The 21,145-nt window shown below is 41.2% G+C and overlaps 1 long non-coding RNA gene across 2 annotated transcripts in view; it reads right to left on the reverse strand.

The window, feature by feature from the left end:
• The window catches only part of LOC129145860 (uncharacterized), a 75,825-nt gene that overhangs the window by 48,080 nt on the left and 6,600 nt on the right, over nucleotides 1-21,145 (reverse strand). For both annotated transcript variants that reach the window (XR_008551977.1, XR_008551978.1), the window contains exon 5: nucleotides 19,416-19,489. This is a non-coding gene — a long non-coding RNA (uncharacterized LOC129145860). The remainder of the gene's footprint in view (nucleotides 1-19,415; nucleotides 19,490-21,145) is intronic.

The raw sequence follows: 21,145 nt of genomic DNA on the forward strand, positions 1-21,145 counted from the left end.
AGGCACAAGTCAATGTAATAACTTCCATTACTGTCCATCTATCATTCACCTTCTCAGCATTATCACCCTTCCTATCCACTGTCTGCAATTCATCCTCATTCCCTATCCCTATTGCCACCCACCTCTCTCCAGTTCTGGGAACACAGAGGTCCTGTTGTTACTTGTTCTTGTCCTGCCTCCAACTCGAATGACAGGGTACAGGAGAGATACTTTACAGCCACAAAAATGAAAGGTGCCCCAAAAGTCGGGATCTCTGACTGTTGTCTGCAAGCATGCACTGTCACCACCTGCTGCCTGCACAGCTCCCCAGAGGATGGGTTCACCCTAAGCCCAGCCCAGTTTGAGAGCAGCTGGCTGCAAAGGTGCAGTCTCTTGTGATCACTATGACTCCAGTATGACTTTGGAGCTGGCAAAAAGGATCTGGAACCTTTTTTTAAAAAAATAATTTATTTATATATGTTTTACATCATTGTTCATTTTTTTTTTTTTTTACAATGCTTCCTTTCTTTTCTCAGGTGTAGTCCCCCTAGAATTCCCACCACTAATTCACCTGTGCACCATTACCATAGTCCCTTGTGCTCTTTTTAAAACCCCATGTTAGCCGAGGTGAATGAAATTTGATAGGATGCTAGAAGGCAGGCTGGTTATAATCTGCTGTATACAGAGGGATGATTAGTAAAGAAAGGAGACATGGCATCTGGGGATAAGAAAGCTAAATCAAATGCACTCAATTACCCACAGTCATGGAGAACAGACAGGGCAGGTTATTAAAGGTGGTGGATAATACAAAGGGCACTCTGGAATACATGATATGACCCATCCAAACTCCGCCTCTAATCCTACCAGATTTATCCCTCTAATTTTCTTAGATTGACATTAAAATGAGTGTATTTTCCGGGGCCTCTCTGGTGGTGCAAGGGGTTAAAACACAACCTATGAAGCTGTCCACAGCCTCTGCAGCATGAGTTCAATCCCTGGCCAGGGAGCTACACACATGGTGCAGCAGACCTCTCCTGACTCGCCCGCTGCTCCCCTCAGCAGTGTGTTTTGATCAATCCGCCTGTTCTGTTCCCCGCTCTGTCTCTGGTGAATCCTCTCACCCCTCCCCCCACCCACACACACACACCTCTGGCCCGTACCCCAGTTCTTGTATGCATAAATATTTTTAAAAAATAAGCATATTTTCCAAGCTGACTGCAGCTGATGGCTACAGGAAGTGGGCAATAGCGTGCAGGCAGGGAAGGATAAGAATAGGCTAAAATGATGGATTTGCCACAGAAAAATCTGAGTGCAGGCATTTGAGAGTCACCTGTCTACGCTGTTTTAAAAGGGATCCTGCCTATCAAGGGAGCCGAAGAGTCCAGCACCTAAGACTTCCTGGTGACCCTCAGCAAAGCAGGATGGAGTCAAGTTGGCAGGCTCAAACTGGATATCTCCGAGTGCACAATGCTGCCCCATGGTCGGGGTGGCCTAAGTCAGACACCCTGTTGATTCCCAAAACTTCCTCCTGCAGTAGCCACTTCAGGCCAGCTCAGAGCACTTAACAGTGAGTAGTAAGGCACAGAAGGCCGGGAGTGGTCTGCCCCCAATCCTGTGGTGTGTGCAATATACGGCCTCTGAAAGCACAGCCATGAAATGGGGACAGTAGGCAACATTCGGGTTCAGTTCTGAAGTGATGGTAGCAGAATGATAATGGAGCAAGGAGAGGGCTGGGGACCAGAGGGTAGAATCAACGTTCCTGAAAGCTGAAGTCCTGGCTGGAGACATTTATTGGTTCTGCCTTCCCTCTGAAGGGGAGAAAGTAGGTCAACACACTCAAAGGACTGTGACCAGGAACAGTGGGCCTGAGAGGGAGTCATCGCTGAGTCCTGCCAAGATGAGGCAGTAAGAGACACGCCTTTCATTTTAGGGCATTTGGCTGAGGTCAGTAGGCTTTGGGAAAAACCCAGGCTGTTGATCCCTTAGTGCATATTCCCTACAGGCTCTAGGAGTTGGGCGCAAGGGGAGGCTCACATTTAAATCCAACATCAAATGCCTGGCTGGTGAGAGCTGGCAAGCGCAGGAATGTTTATGAGCAAACTGTGCGCCTACTTTGGCTTTCAGACAAAGTGGACAAGGCTCAGAGCAACTTGGCTAAATATAGAGAGCACAGAGGGGCCTAGGAAGCAGGAGAGCTAGCTTTCATTACCAGGTCTCTGAGTTAACCTTGAGGCAAACTCCCCAACCACCTTTCTTTCATTCAGTGATTGGCTCTTAGTAAGGCAGGAGTATTGAGTACATTTTCCCAGGCCTAGAGAAAGGTCCACACTGAATCTATTGTATTTTTCCCTCACCTTCCCTCAAAAGATCCAAGTTTATGGAAAAAACTGGTTGTGATCAGGTGGAAAGTGGAGTGACTGATATACTTATGGAAACTGCACAAAGCTATGAAGATCCTCGGGCAGCCATGAGTCCTCCTGGACTAACCAAGGTGGCTGCCCAACCAGAGCTCAAAGCAGGTACAACACTTGATTTGGAGACAGAGGTGACAGAGAAGCATAGCAGACACGCTAAGCCAGAACTCTTGCTGCTTAATGCACAGTGATGAGGTACAGTATGCAACGCAGGCATTTCAGTAGGCAATTGTTTAGGAAATTCAGAAGCAGGCAGTCTCTGCCCTTTGCCACTGCCTGGACGGCATTTCCTCCCTCCGCAAGATTCTCCTCGGGAAGAAGGAACCAAACCACAGCAGCTGCAATCCTAGTCTGTAGTTGGTTAGGTGGCACTGCTCTTAGGAAAAAGCTGGACAAGGCCTGGAGCAGGGAAAACCGAGCCCAAGGAAACTATTTAGTAGTTCTTCCTTCCAGAACCTGGGCCCTACCCGCATTCCTGGACACTTCCACCAGCAATCAAAGCATCCGTGTGTGGCAGGACTATCTAGGAGGAGCTACTCCTTTTTCTCTGATGATAAACTTAATTAGTGGTTATTATAAAATTAAGAACATAAAAAAGAAAATAAAAATCACAATAATCCCATCATCTAAAGATTACTACTGTTAACAGCCTTTATGTAAATTTGGAGTATTCAGGCCTGGATTCAAGAACTGGCTTTATTGTTTACTTACAATGTGACCTTGGACAAGATACTTAGCCTTTCAGAGCTTCAGTTTTCCTATCTGCAAAATGAGAATAATCATAGTACATTCCCCAACTTACAATGGTTTGACTTAGGGTTTTCTGTCTTCATGATGGTTGTGAAAGTGATACACATTCAGTAGAAACCATACTTTGAATTCTAAATTTTCATCTTTCCAGGCTAGAATATACAGTTCCATATCCTCTCCTGTGCTGGCCACTGGCAGGGAGCTACAGCTCCTCGACAGCCACTCCTTCACGAGGGTAAATAGCAGATACTCCAAAGCATACTATGGCCAGCATTTTTTGGACATTGTGTTCTCGAATCCCATCATGTCTACAAAATGTCCATCTCTTGCTTTGGGTGAGAAGAGGAAGGCAATGACTCTTGAGATAAAACCCAAGCTAATTGCCCAGTTGTGGGCTAATGTAAGTGTTCTGAGCACCTTAAAGATAGGCTAGGCTAAGCTATGATATTCAGTAGGTTAGGTGCATTAAATGCATTTTCCACTTAAGATATGTTTACATTATGTTGGGATTACAGGGATGTAGCACCATTGTAAATCAAGGAGCATCTGCACTCAACATAAAGTGTTGCTGCAAGGATGAGAGAATTTATGTAAAGAGCTTCAATAATTCCTGACAAGTAGTAAGTAGTCAATGAATGTTGGTCATCATCATCATTATTCTATGTGCTCATATTCAAAACCACCTATACCGACAGTTGTATAATATTTCACCACGTGATTATACTATTTCCAGAGTGTTAAACATTATGTTGTTTCCAAGATTTCATGATTAGAAAATTGCCACAGGGAATGTACCTGTACATATGTATCTTCTTGTATATCTCTGATCATTTCCTTAACATAAATTTCCTAGAATTGATTTTACTGGGTAAAAAGTATGAATTTTTTAGGCTCTTGTTACAAATTGCAAAATGACTTTCTAAGAAGGTTGTACTCACATATCTACCAGCAGGGCATTTCAAATCTCCTCATACTTCCAATATGTAATAACATGTTTTAAAGTCTTTGCCAATTTGACAGGTACAAATAATATATTGTTCTTATCTGAATGATTCTGATTATAGGGGACCATAGATATTTTAAGATAATTCTCTATTAAGCTCGCCCAGGAATCATGTGTTCACAGAGACAAACTACAAAGTTTGTCCAACAAAGTCTTGAGAGATCTTAAAATGACAGCACATGGAGGATGTTTGCATCAAATTAATTCACACTGAGTAATTGATAAACTTTGTTTTAACCATTTGTAATTGCAAAACATAGAAAATTATATCTTAATAGACTATTAAAAAGCAAATACCTTTAATTATCCACTAGGTCATGAAAGAGAACTTTGCCAGCTACCTCAGAAGTCTGATGTGTACCCCACCTCAACCCTAAAATTAACCGCTATGCTATTAATGGTGATCCTTCCTTGCTTTTCTTTATAGCTTTATCACCTAAATTGTAACCTTAAACACTATAGTTTAGTCTTCCCTTTTAAAATTATTTTAAGTCTTTTTTCACTTAGTAGCTGCTATACTTTTAAGAAAAATTACACTCAATTATAATAGCACATTTTTGAAATGTGCAAATGCTCATTTTTGAAAATCATGCTTCAGACACACATAAAAACATATAAAAGTCCCCCAGGCATATAAGGGAATAAACTACTCTGCCTCAAACCTGGCATGCCATGTGTATTGGTCTGGTTTTAAAGTCATGCCTGTGATGTCACTATAACTTTAACATTTTTCATGCAAGCTTAAATGTCAGTGCAAATCAAGATTTTGATTTTTTATATTTTTTTCCAACCTACTGGCTAGGGCAGATTTCTTTGTTGTAAATTAATAAATCCACTGACTAGGTTAAGCAGAAAGGAAATTTATTTAAAAATACTAGTGCACAGGATTTCTTGAGATCTATCAAGCCAGAGGCAGAGTTTGACCATATAATGGGTGCTGGTCTGGCAAAAAACCACCACTGCCACTACCTGGAAAAGACACCAACTCCCCAGGAAGGATTCTTGCCTTACATCTGGAATCTCCATGCTGCTGGTATCTCCCTTCCAACAACCCCTAAACTCCCATCGAAGAGATCACTGAGCTGGATAGATTCAGCTCCTTGAGGTGGCCCCTTTGTTGCTGGCTTCTGCTCTCTAGAACAGACATGTTGGATACCACCAAAAAAAGTATATGTTGCTTTTTTCTACTCAACTCTTCAGTAGAATGTAAATCTTTTAGGGCAGAAACCAGCTTATTACTTTTAAGTAATCAAATACTGATATATATTATCTATTACATTCACCAATAAACATTTCTTGAATGCCTACTCTGAATTTGCTAGCACTAGAGGCTGGGTAAATCACTGTAGACAAGAGGAAAAAGAGACTTCTCTTATGAGCTTACATTCTAGTCAGGGTTGAGAGACAACAGGAATATAAACAAATAATCATAATTTCAGATAAGGTAAGGGGTCAGGAGGTGTTAGGGTGGTCAGAGAAGGTCTCATGAGAGGCTGACACTGGAAGGAAAACAAGCATTTGAGAAGATCTGGGGAAAGAACAGTTTTAGAAGAGGGAATAGCATGGGAAGAGGAAACAGACTCTTACTGGATCTGAGGCTAGAGCACGATGAGTGAGCAGGGAAGTAAAATGCTTGCATTTTAATCCAAACCTGTTGAGAAACCATTGGAGGATGTGAATAGCACCACCCCAGGCACACAGAGTAGCAGAGAGTGAATAATCTGGCATATAAATTGCAGGATCACTCTCCGTGGTGAGTGGAGGACAGGCCATCAGGGAGACAAATAGAACCATTTAGAAGATGAATAATCCAGATGAAAGATGACAGTGGTTTAGACTAGGGTGGCTGAGAGATGATCACATTTGGGGTCAGTCTCAGAGTTAGAAGCACTAGGAATTACTGACTGATTATAGGGGGTGAAGGCAAGAAGAGAATCAAAGATAACACTCAGATTTGGGGGCTTGAGTAATAAGAGTAAAGATTCAGATGGTTACTAGAGATGGAGAAGAGCAGGGTAAGGGCTGGGGGGAACTTGAGTTCCTGTTTTGACATGCTGAGGCACCAATGTCTATGAGACATGGCAAGTAGATAGTGAAATAAACATGAGTTGAGCTCAAAGGAGAGTCTGATCTTGTGTTACTCCATGCCAAGCACACTGACAGGATACATAAAGAGAGAGTTAATATAGAAGGCCCGGTTAACAGTCTTGTATTTATCCAATGGAGTCTAAAATTATAACTGACCCTAGACCCTACCTCCTGGGCACATGGCCCTTATATTATAGAAGAAACTATTGCTGATTAATGATACTGTTATAGATGTCTAGAGCAATGAGGCATGTTGCACTAGTTTTGTTGCAGAAATAAATTCTAGCCTTTTACCCAGGCAGGGGAAGAACAAGCAGTACTTCAGGAATGGTGAGGTCGGGAGAAACTTTATTACCCATGCATGAGGTCCCAGACCTGGGTAGTGCCAAGGTCTGAGCCCTGGTCTAGAGATAAGAGTTTCTTTTATACACAACCACTTTACATTGATAACACTGGTTAGTTAGCACACAAAATCTTGACACAGGAAAAGGGGAAGGATGCAGATGTTTGAGGATGGCCTGGGAGATCAATCAGCCTAGCAGGCTGCCAGAGCTTGTTTAGATATGCTTATTAAGGAAGCAAACTTATTTACTTACATTTCCAGGTCTATGACTCTTTAACAGGGAAAGATTTCCTTTTCTTAGCAGTTCCCTTTTAGTTTAGCTGGACTTCTCAGGCTAATTTAACAAGATTCATGAGAAACCTGGTTCCAATGTTAGGGTCCCAAGCTTCATTTCATGGAAGTCTCAAATCCTGAGACTTGAACTGGCTTTCCTGGGCAGAAACACGCCACAGCTGTCCTTGCAGCTGGCTGCCAGCTGCCCCTGTGTGGCCCTGGATAGGAAAGGACTTGGAATTCTGTGCCTGACCACTGCTTCTATTTTCCCTACTGCTTTTTTTTTTTGTAATAAACCTTAGCTGTGAGGAAAACTTGTGGTGTGTCTTATGTGTCTTCTTAGCAAATCAAGCAACTTGGATGGTTGTGGGACTCCCAAAAACACAGCTTTTGCCCTCAAGGCACTTAAGTTTCATCTGGAAAGGAAACAGGAAGCAACAGTGACCAAAGCAGGACAACATAGGACAGCCAGCCTGAGGATAGGGCCTAAACCTTCATTCATCTTTGTATCCCCCCAAAGAGCAATGGGTAACTGGGAGGTCCACGATAAAAGTTTGCTGAATGTAATGAAAGAGGTGGAACTTAATGTTTGGGTAGGATTTAAAATAAACCAAGAGGAGAAGGAGGGCATGTCAATTGGAAAAAACAACTTGATGTAGGCCCAAAAGCAAAACGGGCAGGGTTTGTTTTTAAAAAGCTATCTTCTTTCATCTCTGCTCCACAATGCCTGGCTCAGTCATCGAACACTGGACATCTACTAAAGTCTGCCACTTTTCTAGTATCAGTGTCCAAGTTTGCTGCCACACCCTTTTCAGCCCCTCCCCTGCTTTTCTGGGAAATACTAAGGGTAAGAGTGAAGGCACAGTATATTCCTGCTGCACCCATTCAAGTACTTGCAAGAGAATAAACTGAGGCCAAAATGTCTAGATCCAAATCTCATTGCGTCACAGTGAGTTTGGCTGATCTCCTCATGATTCAGTGATTAAAATTCCAGATGGGACTACCATAACTCTATTAATCCTGAATTCCATGTGTCAGTTCCAAAATCAAAATTCCGAGAACTGATGTGTCTCTATTACAATCATTCCATATTCCCAGGGCAGCTTTCAAAAGAAGTAAATTACTATTCTTCACCTAAAAAGAGACTCAGGAAGATAGAGACAGGGATACTGAGAGAGAGAAGACAATCTTAAAAAAACAGACCAAAATCTATCTGTATGTCTAAACAAGAAAGAGAATGGGAGGGTTAGTGCTCAGATGTCAGAGATCACCTAACGCAACCGTCACCCACCCTCAAGAGAAGAATAAGAGAGTTGGCTAGGGTCACACTGCAGTTCACAGCTGATCCAGGACCAGAACCCCGTTTTTCTGATTCCCAGCCCAGGGGTCTACCAAATTTTAGGGCCATATTTAGTAGTTCTACTTTCATAAGGCTCATCCTCAAAGAAGATGGATGCAGTAAATTTCCCAACTAGCAAACATCCTTTGGTGAAGCATGCTAAGGGCCAGAACAGGGAAGGGCGGTGAAAGGCCGAGCCAAGGCATTACAATTACAAGGGCTAAGTGAGACATGTTTCTGACTGCTTTATAGGCTCTGCAGCCTCATTGCTTCCTTGCCTTGAGCCAAGTCAATCATACTCTGTGTCATGGGAATGGGGGAGGGGCGTCAGGGAAAGTGAACAAAACAGACCTTCCTGCTGGCGGAGGTACAAGGCCCAGCTGATTAATGAACCAGGAGAGGGAGGGAATCGCAGATGCAAATGAGAGCAGAGTGCCCTGGCCCAACCAGCATCACCTCCCTTCAAAGCCTGCCAGTTCACAGCAGCTGGTCAGAAAGCTCATGGCCACACCAACAGAAGAGGCTGCCAGAGCGAATCCACATGCCAGCCTTTGTGCTTGGCCCAGGATTCTGACTCAGAAGTGGTGACGAATAGGCTGGGCTGGCTCATTAGCACAGTGAACCCAGGCGACAACCTGGCAGTGACTTCTCTGAGGATTGAAGTCACTTCCTGTTTGGGACCCGAGCCCTGAGCTGCACCCCCACACAGCTCAGACTTCCTTTGAGGATCACAAGCAGCTCCTGGGCCAATGGAAGAAATGGGAGAAAAAGCCCATGGGCCCTTGAGGGAGCCTCTGCTCAAGTCTGAAATGTGACACCTCTATGAGGACAGAGTCAGAGAATGAATGAATTCAGCACTCAAATCACATTCTTACTCAATGCCTGAATCCCTCACAAAAAGTGTTAGTTTCAGCCTTTCTCGGGGCTTCAAATCCTTACTGTAAAAAAGCATTATATTGCCATGACAGGAAATACCTCATAATTGTAGTATTGGTGAGGGATGGCAGAATTAGAAATAACTGGATTTGTACAGACAAGGGAATCTCATCCTTTAAGCACCAAAATTTTTAGACAGTATTTTTGATGACATGAAATATGCATGTATGTATTACATGCTTCCTGGATTTCTTAATCCATACAAATCTTTTTCCAGCAAACCCAGGCTAATCAGAACCAACATCCTTTATTATGTTATGCTGCTTTGCTTTTTTCAGCCTCTCTTTAGTGTATGGGGCCTTCAGTGGGACTTCCCCTGTGGGTTTGTCTGAGCTTCTTCTCCCCAACCCCCACTAATATCTCTTCCTGTTGTTTCTAATCTGTGCGGCTAGGAAACCAGGTTACAAAAACTCTTTAGAGCTAGGTTATAAACAAGGCAAAAGAAAAGGCCTGAGGAATAACACTTGTGGCTTTAGGGAGATCTCTGTGTGTCTGAGGGAGTTTGCAGTTATTTCTTTCTTCCAGGTCTGTGGCAAATTTCCAGAGAACAGAAGTTGCCAGAAGCCTGGCTTGGGGTTAAGTTCTGTGCTACTGAATATCTGTCTGCGATCAGGCCATGCCTCAAAATCCCTTGTCTCCACACAACTCCCTGGCTCAAATGGCTCTGGGGGACAGAAAACTGAGAAGAATAAGTAAGGAAGCCATGCCAAATTCTCCTTTGAGAAGATGAAGCGCTGACAAAGCAGAGGCAACATTGGTGTGGGGAATCTGCTCTAAGCTCTAACAGAGAAGCATTTCTGTGTTGTTCCCACAATGGTGAAGCACAGAAGAAATCACAAAAGTGACTTCTCATGCTTAGGCAGATACTTAAGGAAACAAAAAGACATAAAAATGCACTGACCAATGTTTCAGAACACAATACCTTATTGTTAACTACAAGCAGCGCGCTGTGCAGCTCATCTCTGGGACTTACTGTCTTGTATAACTGTAACTTTATCCCCACTGAACTGCCCATACCCCTGTTCCCTCCATCCACCGTCCTATTTTCTACTCTTTCTATTTTAGATGTCTCATAGAAGACGAATCATGCAGTATTTGTCCTTCTGTGACTGACTTATTTCATTTAGTATAAAGTCTTCCAGGTCCATCCATGTGTCCAAACTCACCAAATTGCTTATACTATTATGTGCAACTTTTTTGTATGCCGAGGAAGGGGGGAAGATATGTAAACCATCTGCTCGACCTTCAAGCAAAAAAAAAAGGCATAAGAAGTAAATATGGTGAATTTTGAAGTATAATTGTGCCAATACTTGAGATGTTTGAGGTCCTCCTTAAAAATTGGGGGGCGGGAATCAACACATCTAGTTTTCAGTAGCAATAACCATCCTGTGCTTCATACCTTTACAACTCAGAAACCATGTCCATAGTTACTGCTTCATTTAAAAAGCTGCAAAGTGGGGAGGGGAGGGATTGGGGTCAAAATAAGGGGGTTGCAATTGTATGGGGAATATAAAAATAAAATTTATTTAAAAAAAATAAAGAATAGATTTTATTGCCCTTACAAAAATAAATAAATTAATTAATTAATTAAAAAAAAAAAAAGCTGCAAAGAAGCGCATTCTCCCTCCCATCCTCAGCCATCACTTGCTATTTTAAGAAGCAACACTTGAAAACAATTTCCATTATCTGTAACATTCTTGACAGCTAAATTCTCGCCTATGGAGGGCCCAAAGGCCCAGTTATATATAGGATATAAAAGGGGGACTGCCTAGCTACTGGGGTCCCTGCCTTCTAGAGAACTCTAATCACATAGTCCTGCCTCTGCCGGATCGTTAACCTTGACACAACACAGAGTGGTCTCCCTTGATCTGTCCCAGGGTCATTTCTGCCCAGGAAGGAGGTAATAATGCAGAATCCATAGGCCGCCATTGCATTATTTTGAACTGGACATCAAATAACCAACAGATGATGATGATGGAAAAGTCATTTATCATCTCTAAATCTGGATTTGACCATTCTTAATATAGGAGGGATAAAACTTGCCCTTACCTAGTTTCCAGATATTTGGAGATGATAAATGAAGTACTACAATGGAGTATTTTGGCTTTTTAAAGATGAATTACTTTGAATTCCTTAAAAGGATCAGTCTGAGATTCCCACTGGCTCAAAGTCAAATATCTTAAATCACTTAAAAATTTCACCAGAAACCACACACAACAATTTAACCAGAAGATATAGAAGAAAGGAAAGGAAAAAGCTTGGAATTTGAGGTAAGGGAGGAAGAGGAAACTTTGTAAGGAAAGTGGCAGCCAACAGCAGAGATATGAAATAGGAAGAGGAAGACATGAAAATATCAAAATTTTATTATTTGGAAGGAAAGGGGAAATGTAAACAATAATCATCGTAGGTTATTTCCCAGTAAGATTAAAAGATGATGTAAAGAAAATTTTACAAGCTATTCAATTTGGAATAACTGAGAAACCATTAACTAGGACCTAATACTTTCATGTGTGAAATAAACTTAAATGATGAACTCCAACCAAAACAAATGCTGTACCCGAGTCTTAAAAATCTTGTAACCATAATGATTTTGGCAGTGATTCTCTAAAAGAATGGAATTTATATTTAAGAACTGACTATTTGGGTGAGTTTCATCTACATTCAAAATAACAAGATCTTCACAGAGTATAACAATGAAGACAAAAGAGGCAAAGTATACACTAATCATCACAACCTTCTTTCAGATGCAGCCCTTCCTAACCCTTATCTCCTTCCATTTCTGACCCCACTTCCAAATCAACCAGCTAATCCATCAATAAGCCACTCTGTGGATGACTTACTTAAGTCTGGGTCAGCAACTAGCATTCACGAAGATATATAAGCAGAGGCAAGGAAGCAGAGCTGCAGTTCTGGAAGGTTTGTACTCCTCAGGTTCATCTATACTAGCTTATCCTATGAAAGACACTGAAAGGCCATAAGAGTAAATTATTTCCTTAGTTTGCTCATGCCTGAGAGTCAAAGGGTAAACAATCACAGAAGCAAAAATGTTGCAAGGGCCACCAAAGTGACCAAGTACCACAGGAGTCACACACACACACACACACACACACACACACACACACACACACACACACTGAGACAGACACATATACATATATCCCAACAGACTCTAGTAGTTATGGTTCAGTTCAACACTATGAGTCAGGGAGGAATAGCCAACCACTTCTTAGTTTCCAGACCCCTCTTGGGAACTTGGTCTTCACTTTTTGTGAGATTATCTAGAAACAGCCCACTGCCTATCTCCTCTTGGGAGGGCACAATCAACTAACCAGAATTCGGCTTTGATAGGGGAGTAAGTTTCCTCACTTGGTGATATCATGGACACTGGGGAATTCAGCTCACTCAGCTTCTCAGTCTTTTCCATAAATTAACTTACAGAGTATCATCCCTAAGGCAGTAGGTTCACAGACATGGAGAACCTTCCCGAAGCAAGTTGAGAGCAACATCAAAAAGAATAACTCTCACCCTTTTTATCAGATATTCCCACAGCTCCAGTCTGGGACTAGAGTGACAAAGGTGTTTGACCATGGGGCAATTCTTCTGCTCATAGGAGAAGCAGAAGGGAAAGGAAAATGAATATAACTGACGAATGGGTGAGTACAGCCTGTCCTGTCTCCTCTCACTAAATAAAACTGTCAGACTAAAGGTTATGTGTTCCAGATGACACTGCTGCAAGGTAGACGAGGGCCAACCAGTCTGCATCAAACTTAATGTGAGCATCAAAGAAGCATTTGTTGTTTATTTGTTACTGCATCAGAATCCAGCTTATCCTGACTAATACAGGAGCCAAAGCAGTGGCCCATCTGGATGCCAGAGACTTCAGTAAGAGAAATTAAACTGGTACCACTCACAGTCTACAAGGATTATCAGATTTCACTTTTCCTTACTTTCTTCCCAAAACACTGTCTCTGAGAAAGGATGTCTCATCCTAAAACAGTAACCTCAAGTGTAAAGGCCACTTCTCCTAAGCCATGTCTTCAGGATATAACAGAGCATCTAAAATTCACTCAATGGCTCATGAAATGTCTTCCAAGGCACCTATCACCTACTACTATTTTCTGTTTTGTTAACATCCTTGACAGAAATGTTGGCTGATAACCTCCATGTAAATCAAACTTCCTTATAAATTCAGGTTCCAATTGAGTACAAAGAGAAAAATGAAAAAGAAGATACAACTAAGTGTCTCTCTGTCAGGACCATCTGAATTTCTTGTGGGTCCTGGCTCAGTCCACTTTAAAAGTTTAGAAGGAAAAAAGAACATTCCCCATCCACTATCTCTAACCTGCCAGGATCGCTTTCAGGGAGGGATCAAGGCCAGCATACGCTAGGAGGCACAAGGCATTGAAGCTCACACCGAAAGAGCTAGGGACAGTTTCAGTTTGGTACTCATCACAAGGGGGCAGAGACTTCTTGGCTATTTTTCAGTATAAGCAGCTGAAAACCCTACCTTTCAGGGGATCTATTTACTGAGATGACAGGCAATCCATATATGACTGCTAACTGGATTGCAAAGGACCAAATATGACTTCAAAAAACATTTCTCTCAAAGGCAGGTCACTTTATCAGTATAAGTTTGAGAAAGTAAATGTACACCCTCACACATATTTCTCTCAGGCTAGGACTTAATGGAAATTTAGATGTACGCAGGCCTCACTGAGAAGGTCTCAGTGGCGGTTAGAGACTATACAAAAGTGATGTGCTGGGCTCTCCATATATGAGTTGGCCACGTATTCCACAGCCGCAGCCCAGCTCTGTTGGGAAGAGACATTCAGAGAAGTCCTTACTCTCTGACCTAGAAGGCCTCTTCAGAGCATTGCCCAATGCTCCTGTTATACAACATGCAAAATAAATAATCAACCTTAAAAGTCAGGCAGCCAAAGCTCTACTCAAATAATAAGTCCTTTTACAAGCTGCTTATCACCTGCCAAAATCAGCTCCAGAGGAACACCAGGAACTCTAAATTCTATTGTTCTCATTAACTACTTAGGGGAAATAGACAAGCTGCCATAGCTTTATTGGTTTTCTAAGAGACAGAAGACATCAAGGTTTTCATCTACCCGCATCCTCTCCTTGTTCTCAATGATGTAAATAGAGCTCCTGTCCCACCATCTCTGAGAAGTCTCTATTAAAAGTATGAGCCAGAAGGGGCCCTGACCTTTTCTTAGAAAACACTTCACTCTCTACTTTCCCTCTCACCTGATTGCTGGCGTGAGAAAGGGAAGAAGGCAAATGCCAGCCTTCCCAGAAAATTCACTGGGAGGGTAGGGGAAGGCAGGATGGGGGCATCTGAGAAGCAGTCTTCTGCCTGTGAGGTCTCTCTGGCTTAGTTACCAAAGAAAGAGGTGCTTGACTGGAAGAAGACTGTTCAAAACTGAAAACTGTTCAAAAACAAGTGTTTGATACACTTGTACAGTCTGCCAGTCCATTGCTGCTGGCCCAGAATATCTTCCTGGGTTTCAAAATATAGGATGGAACTTCACTAAAGAGCTCTTGTTAAGGAATTCTATTGGGAAAAGTCTGCTATAAAATTCATTTCTGGGCCTCCCTGGTGGCACAAGGGGTTAAGGTGCAACCTATGAAGCAATCGACAGCTTCTGCAGCACGAGTTCGATTCCCTGGCTGGCTAGGGAGCAGCCCACATGGCGCAGCAGACCTCTCCTGTCTCGCCCGCTCCTCCCCTCAGCAGTGTACTTTGGTCAGTCTACCTGTTCTGTTCCCCACTCTGTCTCTGGTGAGTCCTCTCACCCCACACACCTCTGGCCTGTACCCCAGTTCTCGTATGCATAAATAAATAAATCTTTAAAAAAATTTAAAAAATAAAATTCATTTCTGATAAGCCACAAAGGGGATTTTGATACTTATTTGACATTAATATCACGGGACCCTGATCCCACAGACACGAAGCTCAGAAAATACCTCCCTTATTAAACTTCTCTAGAATCCTCATGTAAAACCGGTCCCCTCCTCTGTGGGCTCTAGACATATTGATTTGTTCATACTTGCTTCCTTTGCTAACTTCTGGGTTTTTCTAAGAGCAAGGACTGTGACTTCTTCATCTCTGATGATACTGTGCACCACAGTCCCTGGAAAAGTGTAGGTGTTCATTAAATCATTTACTTAACACTAAGATTAATGATAATTATAGTTAATATTTGAATATTCAGTAACTCCATGTTTAACTCCCTATATTTCTTTCTAATTTTCCAGATGAGAAAGCTGATAAGTTAATAAGCTAAGAAGTGACAAAGCAATGATATAAATAAGAACCTTAAGTGCGCCGGTTAGAGGGCTATACACATATGAAACCATTCACCATGACCTTAAATGAATCTATTTTACAAGTCTGGCTATTCCCACAAAAATCTGGTAGGTACCTATTATTCTGTGCCAAATGCAGTGTGCAAAGAATTAGTGGTAAAATGATAAAGGTATGTATGGTTTTATTCCTCAAGAAGGAAAAAGAGAAATTATAAAAGCTGATGATTACTTGCTATGAGCTGGGCACTGTTCTATGTATTTCACAGGTAGTCACTTCCTTAAACTTTACAAAAGCCCTATAAAGACAGTACTATTATTGTTGTTACTATTGCTGCTATTGTTATTATTATTAAATTGAGATGATACAGGTGAGAAACTGAGGCACAAGGAAGTTAAGCACCTGGCAAAAACCACCATGTGAGCCCAAGCTGCCTGGCTCCAGGGCCATGTTTTCATCCACCACACTCTACAATGCACTCTGTGCTAGGGGACAGAAAAAGAAAAAAGTGCTATGGAAATGCAGAGAAGGAAATGATTGATTTTGCTTGCAAGGGGGCTCAAAGAAGTCTCTGTCGGATGGGTACCTTTTGAGCTGGGCCTTGAAGACCTGAAAAGGGGAAGCAAATTCAAACACAAACACTACATGGAGGGCAGTGAAACTTGTATCACTACTAAAACACAAAGCTAGGAAGCAAGCCCAACTCTACTCCAACTTGGAGGCTGAGGTTAGTTCTCATTAAAGAACAGGGAAATAATTAGTGAAACTGTGGCCTGAATCTTTCTGTCAGTTTTTCCATTTGGTTCAAACTTTACCTGAGGTTTGATCATACTCATAGTATTTGCATAAATTTCTTCTCCTCATCCTTCTATACAATAGACGTTTCTAGAAGGGGGCCTATAGGCTCCCTTTAGTGTAACAAAGGCCAAGGTTGACAAACGAGGCTGAACTTGCCATGTGGGCAAGCAAGACAGCCAGACCTCATGGTCCTAATTTTTTCCACACATGGAGATACTTTCTCTTGCTAACTTACAGAAGCTCTAAGTCCAGTTTTATGAAAGGCTGTCCATGAGTTTCCCTAGATTTTGTTTTACTTAAATCTGCTGGCAAATTCCCCTCTCTCAACATCTAGTTTCTCAGTGTATTACTGGCTAGCATGCCAAGAAACACATGTGAATAAGGACAAGCAAATTCCAGTAACTAATGAAAATTCCTGGGTCAAACTTGTGATTATTTCTCTCATTTTAAATATCTTCTCTTGACCTCACACACCATGGAAGTTACTGCCTTGTTTCTCTGCTCTGCTTTATAGCAAAACTCAAGAGACTTATTTATATTCCACATATACAACTTTCTTCCTCCCATTCTCTCTTGAACCCACTCTGATCAAGTGTGTGTTCACTGAACCAGCTTTTCTCAAGGCCACTGGTGATCTGCGTTGCCAAATTCTATCAAGAACTCTCAGTCCTCATCCTGCTCATCCAAGCAGAAATACTTTTTACAGTTGATCATTCCCTCCTCTTGAAGCATCATCTTCACTTGGCTTCCAGGACACCATACTCTTCTGGTTTTCCTTCTACCTCACTGGCCACTCCTTATCAGTCTTTACTTGTTCTTCATTGTCTTTTTAGCCTCTAAGTTTGGGAGTGTCCCAGAGCTGTGTCCTTGGTCCACTTCTCCACTAACTTCCACTCTCTGGGTGATTTCACCCATCTCATAGCTTTAAACACCTTTTAGACAGCTATGACTCAAAAAAAATTTATCTCCAACACTAACTCCTATGAATTCACTGCTATGAATGCCAGGCTCACATATCCCACAACTTACTCAACGTCTTTATTTAGATGTCTAGCTGGCATCTCAAATTCAATATCCCAAACTGAACTGCTGATACACACCCAACCCTGTTCTTTCAGCCTTTCCCATTGTAGTTACTTGTACCTCCATCCTTCCAGCTACTCCAGATGAAAACCTTGGCATCATCTTGAATAGAAATGTTGTGTTACACAACTCCAGAGGACATCTGCCACATTTTATTCAATGCTATTTGTATTATGCAACATGGTGACCCTGTTTTCCTCAATTACTTTTTTTTCTCACATCCCATATCTGATCTGTGAGCAAATCAGTTGACTCTACCTTCGTGATATATACAAAAATACAACCTCTCCCCAATTCTGCTGTTATCTGCCTGGCCCAAGCTTGTTTCAAAGAAAACAACCAGTGTAATCCTTTTTAAATGTCAGACCCCCTGGATGTTCCTCAGTCTACTAAAAATGGAGCTACCATATGACTCGGCAATTTTACTCCTAGGGATCTACCCAAAGGACACAGAAATATTGATTCAAAAGAACGCCTGTACCCCTATGTTTATTGCAGCACTATTTACAATAGGTAACACCCGGAAACAACCCAAATGCCCAAAAATTGATGACTGGATCAAGAAGATGTGACATATATACACAGTGGAATATTATTCTGCAATCTAAAAAGATAAACTCATGCCATTTGCAGCAACATGGATGGAACTAGAAGGAATTATGCTCAGTGAAATAAGTCAGAAGGAAAAAGAAAAATATCGGATGGTTTCACTTATAGCAGGAATATAGGGGAACCAAATTAAGACATCAGTGTAAAAAATAATAACAGTACAAAACACAACAAAGCAAAAACAGACAATTATAAATTAGAGACATCCTGCAGGGGAGGAGCAGGGAGAGGGATTAGAGGGAGGGAGGAGCACAGGGGACTGAGGTGATGGTGCACGGGTGCAATGGTGAAGGAAACTCTATGGGGACTATACCTGAGGGGGTGGGGAGAAGCAAATATTGTTTAAAAATGAACAATGATGTAAAAAATAAAAAAAATTAAAAAATAAAAATAAAATAAATGTCAGACCCCTTGTGAAAAATATGGTAGACAGAGGGCGTAACATGATAGAGTATTGGCACTGGAGCTTTGGTGGAGGGTGGGTGAAGCATGTGCACTTGTTCAGGTGTGAAGTTGTATGCTTTAAATTACGTAGCTATGTCAGTGAATAGCAAATCAATAAGATTTGAAAAAATTAAGTAGATTTGTCACTCTTCCACTCAAAATTTTCCAATGCTTCCATCTCTATCAGAATTGAAGTCAAAGTTCTCACAATGGCCTACAAGACTTTGCATTGCTTTATCTCTTTGGTATTTATCCCTATCTATGATACCGTGTATTTTATCTATCTCATTTATTGTTTGTTGCCCATGTGAATATAAGCTCCACGGGACTTTGTTGGTATGCTTTGTTCACAGATGTGACCTCAGCATCTATGACAATACCTGATCCAAAGCACATATTCAATATATATTTTGTCAATGAAATATATGAAGTACATTGGGAAGAGAGAAATCTTTACACATGGGCCAGAATCATGCCAAAACATAGTATCACAAATGAAAAGGCATTTGAGTGGCCAGCTAGTGCCGGAACCAAGTAAAGTCCTAGAAGAAGTTCGGTTCCTACTTTGTTTTTCCATTGCTTTGATATTTTACCTAATGAAGTCTCTTTTTCTTTTTCCTTCTAAAGAAAAAGAAATTGACATATATGTAGTAAAGAGCTCCCCCTGGTGGAAGCAACTCCATCAAAGCAACAGAAAAGAAAATCCCAGAACATCAGGCTTTAAATTGCAAAGATCGCCCAGGACAAAGTGACTCCAACATTTCACAGGAAAAGTTCCCAATAGAAATAAAGGGAACAAAAGATTAGATTCGAAGGACATGGGGGCGAAACTTTAGAACTTATTTTACTGTTGAACCTCTTGCATATGACAAGGACAAAAAGTAATTCATTTAACGCTGAACATAAGTACCTACCCTCAAGGAATTTAAAATCTGGTAAAGAGGATGTAAGCCATGAATACAAATAAGGATAAAGCAATAAGTATGACTCCGAATGAACAGATTCCAAATAAGAGGAATAAACTATGAGTAATAACTTACCAGGAAAGAGGAGAACATGTTTGAGCTGAACAAATCAGGAAAACAACTTGAAGAGGGTGGTTCTTGAGCTGAGCCTTGCAAGACAAAATTTTAATAACAGAATATTTCAGGTAAAGATCTAAATGTAAAGAAGGACACACAGGTGGAAAGCCAAGCAGGGCTTTGTAAAGGTCACAATTTGGGTGACAACACAGAACTCAAATCCCTCCTTGAAAAGAACAGAGAGGAATTTTTAAAAGTCCTTGGCAGGAAGGAACCAAAGAAAGCCCCTTGCTTTGCTTTTCCTTGAGTAAGAGTAATACTATTAAAAACAAGGGGGGAAAAAGGATAAAATGAAAATCCTATGATAAATTATAGTTGATCTTACATACTAACGAGTTCTAAATCCATATTATCTATAGAAAACACTTGTAGGCATGCAGGGTCTATTCTGTCATATATTTTATCCAAAGGAAATACCCAGAGAACCTCCATCAAATGAAGTTCTCTCTTCCTTTCCCTCCTGTACAATGTCCTTCCCATGACGATGCCAAAATGTACCCGGAAGCCATCCACCTCTCCCTACTGGCACTACCCGACTCCTAGTCTGAGCTGCCACCATCTCTCCCTTGGTCTAATGCAACAGCCTCCTGACTGGTCTCCCACTTACATAGACTCTGACCCCTCAATAAGTCAGATCACCCAGGGATAATTTGGGAAGAGGTAAATAACCCACATTTCATTTTCAACTTTCCATTTTTAAAGAATTACAGATTTACTGAAAAAAGGTACAAAAATAGAACAAAGAATCCCCAAATACCCTGCACCCAGCTTCTCCAAATAGTAACATCTTTCATAACCATGGTACCTTATAATAAATCAAGAAATCAACATTCATGAAATACCATAATCTAATCAATGAGTCATATTAAATTTTCTCTGATTGGTCCACTAATGTCCTTTTTCTGGTCCAGGTTCACACACGTCTCTTTCAGCTCCTTTAGTCTGGAACAGTTCCTCTCAGTGTTTTTTGTTTTTGCCTTTCATTACCATGACACTTTTGAAAAACACTGACCGGTTTCAATTCAGGGTTTATGTGACGGTTCATTATGACTCAATTTAGATTATGTTTTGGCAAAATTACTACAGATATGAGGTTGTGTCCTGTTTAGTGTATCCCATCAAGAGGCACATGATGTCAATTTGTTCAATCCCAGTGATGTTAACTTTGATCACTTGGTGAAGGGAGTGACTGCCAGGTTTCTCCCAGCAATTTCTATTTTACCAATTGTAATTAATAAGCATTTTGTAGGGAGGTACTTTGAGAAAATAGACTCTCTCACCATACTTGTCTGAAATAGTTATTACTGTGGTGCTTGTCAAGTGATAAGTTTCGATTTCCATTATTATTTCTACATTTATTAATTTGAATTCTGCTATAATCAAGTGCTTTCCCCTCCCCCTCATTTATTAATATTTATTCATTTATTTCTTTATATTAGTATGAACTCATGGATTCTTATTTGATTCTATGGATTATAATTTGTTACTATCATTAATTATTTTGTTGCTTAAATTGTCTCAGATTTCACCATTTGAAACCCCTTCAAATTGCTGCATGTCCTTGTATTCTCCCTGTCCCAGCCCTGGAGTCAGTCATTTTCTCTAAGAAGTCCGGGTTTCTTTTATTTGGACAATGGTATTTCAAACCAAATCTGAGTGCTAGGTGTGCTCACTGGTATTGGTGTGTT

Source organism: Talpa occidentalis, unplaced genomic scaffold (genome assembly GCF_014898055.3).
Source record: "Talpa occidentalis isolate TD23 unplaced genomic scaffold, MPIMG_talOcc4v2.1 talOcc4.15, whole genome shotgun sequence".
Taxonomy (NCBI): Eukaryota; Metazoa; Chordata; class Mammalia; order Eulipotyphla; family Talpidae; genus Talpa; species Talpa occidentalis.